Source organism: Euprymna scolopes, chromosome 10 (assembly GCF_053919585.1).
Source record: "Euprymna scolopes isolate OS-2025 chromosome 10, ASM5391958v1, whole genome shotgun sequence".
In the NCBI taxonomy this organism is placed as follows: Eukaryota; Metazoa; Mollusca; class Cephalopoda; order Sepiida; family Sepiolidae; genus Euprymna; species Euprymna scolopes.
In genome coordinates, this window is record NC_136491.1 from 90891646 (window position 1) to 90903532 (window position 11887).

General features: G+C 33.9%; 1 protein-coding gene across 11 annotated transcripts in view; it reads left to right on the forward strand.

Annotated features, from left to right (window-relative positions):
* Nucleotides 1-11887, forward strand: part of LOC145286125 (cadherin-23-like) — a 1312625-nt gene that overhangs the window by 395701 nt on the left and 905037 nt on the right. The gene's annotated exons all lie outside the window — the stretch shown is intronic.

An 11887-nucleotide genomic window follows, 5' to 3' on the forward strand; every position in this document is an offset into this window, starting at 1 on the left:
AAATAAATATAACATTTGAAGCACGCATGGTGACCGTGAGTACACAGTGAACGAGGCATAAAAAAACGACTAAGTTCAGCATTTGCCCCTTCCCCTCCATTTAGCCCCAAAAGTCCCCAGAGGACGTCAAATCTTGGTGAAAATGAACAAACCGTTCAGTTTTGGACTTTTACATGTATAAATTTTAGTTCCACCCAAGAGTTATAGCAAAGTATAGACACACAAAATTATATAGAAATCAGTTAGTTACAACTTTTCAGAAAGTTTTATAAAAATCCAAGGCATTATTTTATTTAATAAACACAAAAGTGTCAATTTTAGCAATTTTAACCCGAAAGGCAACCCTATGAGTGTGGGCAACCGGAGTTTTTTTTTTTTTTTTTTTTTTTTCGGAAAATCCGTTCTGTTCCTTTTTTACTCATATCATGTTTAATGTTTGTGCAAAATTTCAAAATATTCCAAGGCGTAGTTATTGGGAAACGTTCGGACAGATGAACGGACGAACCGACAAGGGTGTCTTTACAGGTCCACCCCCCCCTTTTGTCGGAGGACAAATAGACTAAGTTTAGTTTATTTACGAAAGTTCATCTTGTAGTTCTCTTTCAATCATCATTGCATCATTTAAATATATACAAGCTTTTCACACAAATCCATCATCTGACCATTCTGTGTCCACCACCAATGACCACTTCTATTTAATCAATGTTTCACCTCATCAGTTGGTGGAAAAAAGATTTCGAGAATTCTAAACTATATTTTTGTTGGATTTTTCCATTTGTACATCTACATAAATTTGTTTTGTTTCGTTTTTATTTCTTAATGTTTCTTTCACTTTTCTTAGGAGGTTACGTCCTTGAAGTGAAGGGCTACCGCTTAGGTGCCACTATGTCAGGTAGGAATCAGGGAAGCACTGAGAGTTGTTTTGTTAATCTAGATTTCAGTAACCCTTGTAGATTTCAGTCAGCTTTATAGTAGAAAATAGAATACTGGCTGTATATTCCCTTTGTATGGAAGTGTGAGAATAAAAATATTAATAGATTCCTTCAATTAATATGTAAACTCTATATACATAAATCTAAACTTGCAACTCAGTTCATCAATTATGAATTCAATACAATTTATATACATAAATAGAAGAAATCCAAAAAAAAAACATGACCTCCCACAGCACCAAAGCCAGGCTGATAAATAAATACGTTTTTTTATCTAGGTATATAAAAGCAAGTGGATATAATATATAATTTTGCATTATAAATACATCCATAATGACACAAACACACACGTATATATATGTATACATATGCATGTGTGTATATTTATGTATATATATATATATATATATATATATATATATATATATATATATAGCATGTTAATTTATGCAAACATTATTGGCTACATGTGTGCATACATGTTTCTGCAGTGCCCCTTTTTCGAGAGCCTACTTCGTCAGGCCAAAAATCATAACGAAGACCAAAATAAAGACGAATTCATTTTATATAAAAGTTTTTGTAAGTACCTTTACTAGATAGAAGAGGAAAACAACGAATTATTTAAATGGGAAGAGGTTTTAAGTAGAAAAATAGATAACGGAAGAAAAGTGAAATGAAGTGTGTGTATATATATATGTGTGTGTGTGTGTGTGTGTGTGTGTGTGTGTGTGTGTGTGTGTGTGTGTGTGTGGAAATTTATAGAAACAATATTCCAACTTGATGACTATAAATAAATAATTTTTTTAAAAATATACATTAACGTTCTGTCACAACCCGTGAAGTAGTGAATGAATTACTTGGCAAAACTGTTCAGGAGGTTGAAACTTCAACATTCAGTGCAGGCGACAATCAGTCCCGAATTACTCAAGACGTATTTATGGCTGACGGAATAAGAACATGTTACTCTTGTGAATTAAATAAAAGGTTACGTTCGAAATTCTCGAATCTGAGAGAAATTATTCTAGAGTTCGACTAAATAAAACTCGAGAAACTCAAAGGTTTCATCGACACTCAAGATAAGAACAGTAATCCGAAGAATCGAACTAATACGAAATAATGCGTAATTAATGCAGAATCTTCCATGTAATGCTTAAAGTTATGAGTTCAGATAGTTATTTGGTAGAAATCAACGGAAAAATTAATGACAAAATTTTCTTCCGTTAATATTCAGCGAGGACGGAAAAAAATCGTCACTACAAAAATCATCTTTACAGTATTAAGTATCCTCAGAAGGAAAGTAACCCAAACTTAATTATATTCATGCCAATGACATATAAGAAATGTTTCTGAATTTTTTAGATGAGGATTGAACATTCGTATTATTTTGATTCTTTGGACTACTGCTCTCACCTTCAGTTATTTCCACAACATTTTAATCGATGTTACCCACGACCTTTTAATGCGAGTTTCTTAAGAAACTTCATCTCAAAGTATGTTGTGCAATGCCCCCTGTCGTAATTCGATTGGGTTCCAATCTGGAGAAGTTGTTTTCCGTAATTATTATAGATAGGTTGTTCCGCTATATTACATTTGTTCAGTGTGGATAGACTTGCGAATGCTTCGAACGAAAAATGTAATAAAACTTCACTGTCTATTTGTCACCAGTAGTGTAAATAGTGTCTATTGTCGAATGGCTTCTATTTGTTTATAAAAACATTGCATTTTCGCTGATGGAAGTTTATGACTTCACACACACACACACACACACACACACACACACACACACACACACACACACACACACATATATATATATATACATATGTGTGTGTGTGCCTGCATGCGTGGGTGTGTGTGCCTGTATATATATATATATATATATATATATATGTGTGTGTGCGTGTGCATATATGTATATATGTTTGCGTATATGTGTGTATATATCTATATATATTTATGTATACATTTCTTTGTATCTATATATATTGTATCTATTTTCTATTTCACTTAGACAGTGCTCGATACGTAAGAAGAGTTAAGTAGTAAGCAATAGCCTGAAGAATCCTCGCGATAATAAAACGTGGAAAATTCTATATTACTTAATTGCCATGTATATTTTAGAACTCGCTACTAATTCACTATATGTATATATATATATACATATATATATATGTATATATGTGTATATATGTGTATATATATATTAATTTTAGAGAGAGAAAACATCCAACATATAAAATTATATCCGTAAACAAAATATAAATCCGTTTAAGTAAAGAAAACTCCGAAATCAGTGATTAAATAATGGTAAACATTAAAATAATAAAATAAACACATGTTTATAAACATATTAGGTTCAGTTCTACTACAGCAACATTTGCTATTTTTTTCAAGCGTATTTCATTGGAACTAAGAGCCATTCTGTCTCTAAAATTTGCTCACCATTCTTTCGAAAATGCAAACGAACTCAATATGCCCAAAAAGCATTTTGCTGCGTGAAATTTTCGTCATATTTCGATTAATGATATCGTAATCGATTCATAAACTTGAAAAGATATTTTAAACCGACACGGAAAAATAAAATTTGCATTAGAGATGATATATGAGAGACACAGAGACAGAGAGTTTCCATTTTCTTTCTAAGTATTTCTCTCGGATGTATTTAAGGTTGTAATAAACCCCATGTTGATTCAACAACTCTTGATGAGTATCTTGAAAAATAGCGACTATGTTTTTGCCTACGAATTTCTTACAGCAATGAAATGCGGAAGCTTTTGTGTAGTTTAATTGCCATAATACATTTTCATACATTCGAGATTTCAGAATTCAATATATTTTCTACTACTTGATAGATAATTCCAAATAAGTATCGCTAATATTACTAATCATCGTAAAATTTGTTACATTTTAGAAGATACAAATATAATTTGTTCTAAATATTTGTGGCACGCACACACACACGTGTGTGCGTGTGTGCCACAACTATATTCAGAATAATATATATATATATATATATATATATATATCAAAATTAGATATTACTTTCCATTATTGTAGACAAGCTTGGGTTCCCGGCGTTGCTCGGGTGTTTTTCTTTGGGGGGGGGTGTTAAGCAAAACAAATGTGATAGTAGGAAGGCAGGCTCGAACCCGTACCACGAAGGGGGCAAAACCGTGGGAAAAAAAAACGTGATATGTTTGCTGCTGCGTCCATCGTCAAACCGGAAGTGACATAGGTTTAAATTAAGGCTAGGCAATCGAAAAAAGCGAACCTTTAGAAGAAAAGTGACCAGTTGAGGGTGAAGGCATTAATGTTTTAGGCCTATTCTTCGATAGTTGTCGTCCGAAGGGTCGAGCTTCAAAACGATACTGATATCGTGAAAATCCGTCGCCTCTGTCGAAATTTTTAGGCGTACATACATACAAACATACATACATACATTTAAACAGACAGGTGAGATTTATATTATAGATTTTGAAGCAAAGGAAAGCTTACACGTAATTCTATTGAACAATAAACTGTATTTACTCTGCAATTTTGTTTCAACAATAATCTAAAGAAAATAACTTCTTTTCACACTTATACATGTATGTATGTATGTATGTGTATTCGATTTTCTGAAAATGTGATAATACTTATTTTAACCACTTCGTAGTTGATTGCAAATTGGTGATATTAATTTCTATAAAATTTGTTACATGTTTAACAAACCCAAATTTAAAAATGCTATATTCTGAATATAGCTCCTTCGACCTAATGCACCGCGCTTTACCCTAGACTTCGTCTGACCCCTCTAGCACGCAGCGATACAAACACACGTTTGGCTCTCACGAGCCCTACGTGTGTTTTTTATCAGTCGCAATCTCTGCATGAGCACTTTTGTACTGGTATGCACGTGCGATGCTGAGGTCGGATGGAGAGTATATTTGCTTCGAGCGATGCACACGCACCTCCTTTCATAGCCGTACGTCATCTCGCACAGGTTTGTACTCGAGATAGTATATGATGACGGCCAATAAACACCAGCATGGGTTGCGACTTTGCGTGTAAAATATGCGTTCATAAAGCTAATGAAACAGAAACACAAAAAAAGAGCTGTCCATACCTCAAGCTGTCAACGTTGGAAATGTGTTTATCGACAAACTTGCACGAGGCGAAATGTCACTTGAATTCATATTATTACTTTGTTTTTATTTTTATTATTAGTAGTAGTAGTTGCAGTAGTAGTAGTAGTAGTAGGAGTAGTAATAACAGTAGTAGCAGTATATCAAAGTTTATTTTCTAGTTTTTCTTTCTCCTATATATTTTAATGACACGAAATATATACTAAAATGTTTCGCCACTTCTGCTCTAGTATTACTAGATCAGGTTATCGGAAGATATCGGCTTCCTCGCGTAAACGCAACAAGCGTTTATGTTATGATTTTTGTTTCCCTTTGCAAATTTTTATCCTGTTCTACAAAGCCAATACAGGAACACCATTTTTTTTCTCTTCAAAACAGTAAAACTAAAAATAATCACTATATATTTGCATATACTATAAAGAAATTGAAGAATAAACCCGTTTGCCAAAATGATTGGACCCAAAAAGCGTCGATATGCAGCAAAACAATAGAACAAAGTAAACAATAGTTTTATCGTATTATTCTACATTATGTCGGCTGATATAACCTCCAGTTTTCTTTAAGTGCATTTCTCTCTAAGTTTCTCTCTCTCTCTCTCTATCTCTCTATCTATCTATCTATCTATCTATATATATATATATATATATATATATATATATATATATATATATATATATGTATACTAGCAGGGCATACAGCGTGGTCCGGCATTACTCGGTCGTAAATTACGCCTAATTAAATATATCTTAATTTATGCGGATTTCGTATTTGCTATTATGATAGAACCAATATTCTATTGATTATTATATTGTACCCAATATATGGCAGTAATTTCAAAAGTAAGAAAAAATGAGATATGTACCATCAGCTAATCTGGAAACCGAAACATGTAGCTTTCCAGCGTTATTTGTTACCATCTGATCAACCAGCAGATTGTTATCAAACGTTAATATAAACTAACATTAACGCATAAATGTATATATGCGAATGTGTGGAGATGCATTTTAAGGTGACTTGCGCCTGTCAAGTTCTTCGTTATATCAATTGTGACCGTTTATCATCTATTCTTCCCGACTGAAATATAACTCGAATTGGTTTCCCGGGTATAAAGTCCCTGTTTGTAAAGTTCCAATTCTTTAGATCAAATAGTAACAGAGTACCTTTGGTAGAGACCGTTCCTCACACGTACGAACAAGGTCACTTTTATATCGAGAGACATACGTGTATAAGTACTTAATTTACTCACATAAAATTAATATACGAAAGTATAATTTATGCGTAAACTTTAAGTATTTACTTCAAAAGTGCTCAATACGTAGGTAGAGCTAGTTAGTAATTTGTAATATATATATGGCGATTAAGCTACACTGAATATTCCGCATTTCATCCACTCTAACACTCTTCAGGCTTAGGCGCATAAGCCTGAAGAGTCCTAGAGTGAATGAAACGCGGAATATTCAGTGTAGCTTAATCGCCATATATATTTTATAAATTACTATATATATATATATATATATATATATATATATATATATATATATATATATATATTAGTGGGTTTAAAACCACTTAGCTAATAATAGGAATAAAGATTCTAAACATGAGGGTTAAATCATTATACCTTGATTTTAGTCTTCGTAAAGAGGGGGCATAAAATGATGCCAGACTATTTTGCTCTGGGAATTAATTTTGGCCGTCATGAAACTGTTATTTATTTAGTTTTTATATATATAAAAGTAAAAATTAGTGTGTCTGTGTGAGAGAGGGGAGGAGGACACTTTTCAATCTATATACTCAAGGATTTTTTTTATTTTGAAATATGATATATAGGATATTCAGACATGTGAAAACCTTTTTAAACGGTTTTCATCTGGATAAATGGGCTGTTAAGAGGTCAAAATTGAAAAATTGGTATTAATGGGTCATCGAATTTTTATCTGTTTTTAACTTTTTCACGAATGCGCATGCATGAATTCTTCACATGACAGATTACATATATTAAGAATAAGCAGGCTTGAAAATAATGTTTAAAGTTTCTGTCGAGCTGGCCTAATGGTTATCGTACTTGAATCGGTGTTTTAAGTTATAGTTTTCATCTCAACTCGAGTATTTTCGTTTTACTTACAAGAAGCGAACCGTTTCGAAAAACAATACTCGCATGCACATGTCTCTATTTCTTTTCGTTTTTGTTTGACTTCATTTTTTAAAAGGTACTTAACATTACGTTTAAAACCTACGGTATTTCTGTTTATAATAAATACGAATTCTGCATTAATTAAGATATAGTATTTATGCGTATTTTACAACCGGGCAACGCTGGACTACCTATTAGTATATCTATGAAAGTGTGTGTGTGTGTGTGTGTGTGTGTGTGTGTGTGTGTGTGTGTGTGTGTGTGTGTGTGTGTGTGTGAGAGAGAGAGAGAGAGAGAGAGACGACAATTCTCAACTTGTATCATGAATGAGGTTTTGGAGCTATAGACTGCAAAATTGATATATACTTCAGACATGTAGAAAACATTTAAATTGGTTTTCATCCGGTAAAAACGGTTGCTAGGGAGTTAAAATTTAAACATTGGTAGTTGACGGTCATTTTATTTCTATCAGTTTCACGACTGCGCACGCGTAAATCGTTCGCATGACTAATTACGTATGTTATGAATAAGTATGTTTGAAAACACTTTTTAAAAATTGTGGAAAGCTGGCCTAATGGTACTTGACTCACTGTCTGTAGATCTGGGAATCGATCTCAGTTTGAGTGTTTTTTTTTTTTAGTTACAAGAAGTGAACTCTTTAGAAAAAACACAATACTCACATGCACATATCTTATTTTCGTTTTTTTTTTTTTGTTTGTTTTTTGTTTTGTTTTTGTTTTTGTTTTTTACTGTATTGGGTACAATATAATAATAATCAGATGATTGGCTCTGATAATAATAAATGGGAAATCTGAATAACTTAAATAACATATTTATGCGTATTTTACACCCGGGCTTCGCCGGTCGGCCAGCTAGTATTTTATAAAGTGAAAGTCTGACTTTTTTTTTAATTAAAAACATCTTTTGTTATTTAAATTTGATTTGTTCCTAAGAACAAACAAAAGAAAATGATGTTGACTCAATGACTTTTGCACGAAATGTACTGAAACGATGAATGAATGTCCTTGAACTGCTGTTTACGCTTTGTTGACGCGAATGGTAATAATTTGCATAGAAATAATGTAAATTAAACCACACCCAGATTTTTTTTAAAAAAGCCAACCAAAAACAATAAATAAATACACTAATAATCGGATTTCAATAAAATATTCTTCGATGCATGTTTTCATGAAAGGCTTATTAGAAAAATAAATCTGCGGGAGTAACGCATTCCACGTCAATCAACGCCACAGTCATAAGGGTGTGTGCTGATGGCGTATTGGCTGCGGCCGCAGGCGATTGAAGCGCCTTGGTTGAGTCCAAATTCATGTGAGTCTATTTCCATTCAGAAATGTATTCGAAAAGGCATGATCACATCTTTACCTGATATGTGTAGAAACAACTTCTACTAAACAAATAGATATTCTGTTTTCAATATCAACAGTCTCCAGTATATACGCCATAATCACATTGAAACAACGGTTCTTGTGAAATTATCGAAGGTAAGCAACGCGTGACCTGATCAGTACCAGGTGGGTAACCATTTGGGAATATTAGGAACTGTGTGCTCGAGGCCGTCGACATCTTGCCAGAACTGCAAACATCTAATGTGGTCATTTCTCATCGGAGTTATATAAGCGAATGGCTTGTGAATTTTATATTCCCTTGAAACTTCTTCTTTTGGGGGAAGTTTGTTCAATCCGCCCAAGATGAGTACCGCTTCAGTAATCCTCAAAAGAATTAACATCCAGCAACACATTTAAGTCCGGCACAATTACGTTGAAACACCGGCTCTCGCCAGATCACCGAAGTTAAGCAACGTTGTGCCTGGCTAGTACTAAATGGGTGACCATTTGGGAAGGCTGGGCGCTGTATGTACATTTTGGGAAGGTTGGGCGTGGGTCCCTCATCCTTACCCTAACAAAATAACTCTTCGTTATAAAAGCATCTACGAAGTTGTAGATGTCATAGACCCCTTCACAGACTCAAAGCTATGGATGGATGGAAGGCATTCAGACTGTGGTAAATAACGAGACATTTATAAGAGAAAGTAAAAAGCAAATAATAATAATAATAATAAAACTTATTGAATAAAATTGAAGCTACCACATCGAGATATAATGGTTGAGATCGCTCCTTCTCCGGGATTTTCTTTCTTTTGTCGAAGTTCCGTTCAGATAAAGCATAGAATCAATCAATGAATCGTTAGCATCAGTTATTAAATAACATCAAAGGGGATTGGCTTAACCTAAAATCTACAAATAGAACTGAATTTTATAGTATCTCTACAATATCAACGATATAATGTCTATAAAAGTACGTCCGAGACACTGTCCAAGAAAGAGAGACACTTCTGTTTGTTCAATCTAAAGGATGAAAAAATAGAAGAATCGCCTTAAAGAAAACATCACAAGATTCATTTTAAAACTTTTATAGTAAAAATCTAGTCAGCTAACTTGATGACGTAGTAGAGCTGACATCTATTCAATGTAGCCACCTTCATCCTCACCACCGCCTCGATATGTGTCCGGAACTTGGTGCATGTCTTTTTCACAAGCGCGACAGGAGCTCGGCGAATACTCGGCGCATGATGTCGACCAGACTGGCTTTGGTGTTGTGAGAAGTCATGCTGATGATGTTCTCGACGTATGACTAAACGAAGTAGTCCAGTGGGTTCAGGGGGGCGGAGGCCAGTGAGAGAAGGGTACAAAGTCCTAGCACTCCTTCTGTAGCCAAGCCTGTGTCTCTTTAGACGTGGGCCGGCGCTGAGTCCTGCTGCCACACTCAGTCTGCCAGCGACCACCTGATTGCATCAGGGGATCACCACACTCCTCAGCACATCCAGGTACACTTTGGTGTTGATTTCCAAGCTAAATTCGAAGTTGTGGGGTGGCATGATATGCCCTCTACTTGAAACCACACTAAAGACAGATTTTGCAGAAATGGTGGAGCTGTGCCACCAAGCGTTACATTTTGAAGGTGCTGACAATGGTTCTGTTTTCATAACTTGGATTAGTAGAGAGCATGAGTTGTACAGCGATGCATCTCTGATCTCGCGCGTTTAAAATTGTGTCACTTTCAGGCATGACAGAGGGTCCATATCGCTCTCGTGATTTGTACACAACTAGTAAAGTGTCTGCAACAAAAAACTAAAACTGGTTTCTATAAACGGAAATGGAATTATGTCGTATTTTGAGGGCGTAAATTTTCTCGTTCCATACTTTATTAATGATTTGTTTCTGCTCAACTGCTTTGGACGTGTGTTGTGAGACAACTAACAAGAATCGTCTTTGTATTAAAAATCGTGCGAAAGCAACTGAATAGGCAGACCAAATGAGTTGAAAAACCGCCTTGCACAATGATCTTTGTAAAATCAGTCTTAACTCGAACCAAGTCTGTGATCGTGTCAAATGGAAGTATAAATCAATTATTGTGGACACTGCCGTTGGTCGGGATTAACTTATCGAACAGAAATACATAGTATTGACTTTGAGCTGTTTTAAGCCAAAGAAGATTCAAACGTTAGTCAGTTTATAAACCGCTATATACGTTTTTATATATATATATATATATATATATATATATACTGTGAGAACTTAGAATTAATCTTGAGAAAACGAGTAAAAAGATATCTATTTAGTCAATCGCTAACAATGAATCATTATATTACGCTGTGTTTCTATTGAATAACTTCCAAATGATTGATCTACCATAAAACCGTTGAACAAAACCGAACTCTATTATATCAACTTCAGTTACACTTTCAGAACGTATGCTATAGCTCAAGGATTAAAATTCGTCATGCATTAAATTATTTTTTACAGAAGCATGACTTTGCCCTCGGTATCCATTTATTTGGAGAAGAAATACCTGTTCCAACAAGTGTTTCGACGAGTTATTGTCTAGTCTACATAATGGTAGGTAGACGACCCACCATCTCAATACTTTTAAGACAATTCTCATTAACCTATCTCGAATCATCAATTGAAGACAAAACGAATGAGACCAAAAATTAAGAGATTCATTTAATCTTAACTCTACATTTCTTTATCCAACATATAAAAAATTCTTCTTACTCAATGTGCTCTATTTTTTATCGTCAGCATTTTTGGCGTTTCTTTTCTGAAGAGATCAGGGTAAAAGGCCTTTAAGTGATTTTATTATTATTACCTTTTTTTCCATCACATTTTTTATTGATAAAATACGTTTCTCTTAAAAGTAATACTATCTTTGTGCTGTACCAAGAAACTATTTACACACACACACACACGCGCGCATATATGTTATATATACTATTATAAAATATATATGCACGCTTATTTAAAATTCCATTAGAGTTGATCACTTCAAAAGAAAAATGGATGTTTTCAATAATTAATCGATATTGCATAATTTCTCGAATTCTGATAAGTCGAACACGTTTTAAGACATAAATAACAAATATGGTTGCTTTCTCATACGTAGTATGACTGTCACGATAGAGGAATAGATAAGGATACAAACAGGCACTCGAGTTCGAGATTCAAACTGTTTGACTGGTTGTGCAGTTGTGTGAGACACACTGATGATTGTTAGTAAGTATGAAACATATATGTAGGAGTATAATAAATATATAATTATTTATGAAACCATATATAATATTTTTACAGAAAGCATATTTTAATTAAAATAAATAAGAGAAAAAGTTGTATTATACC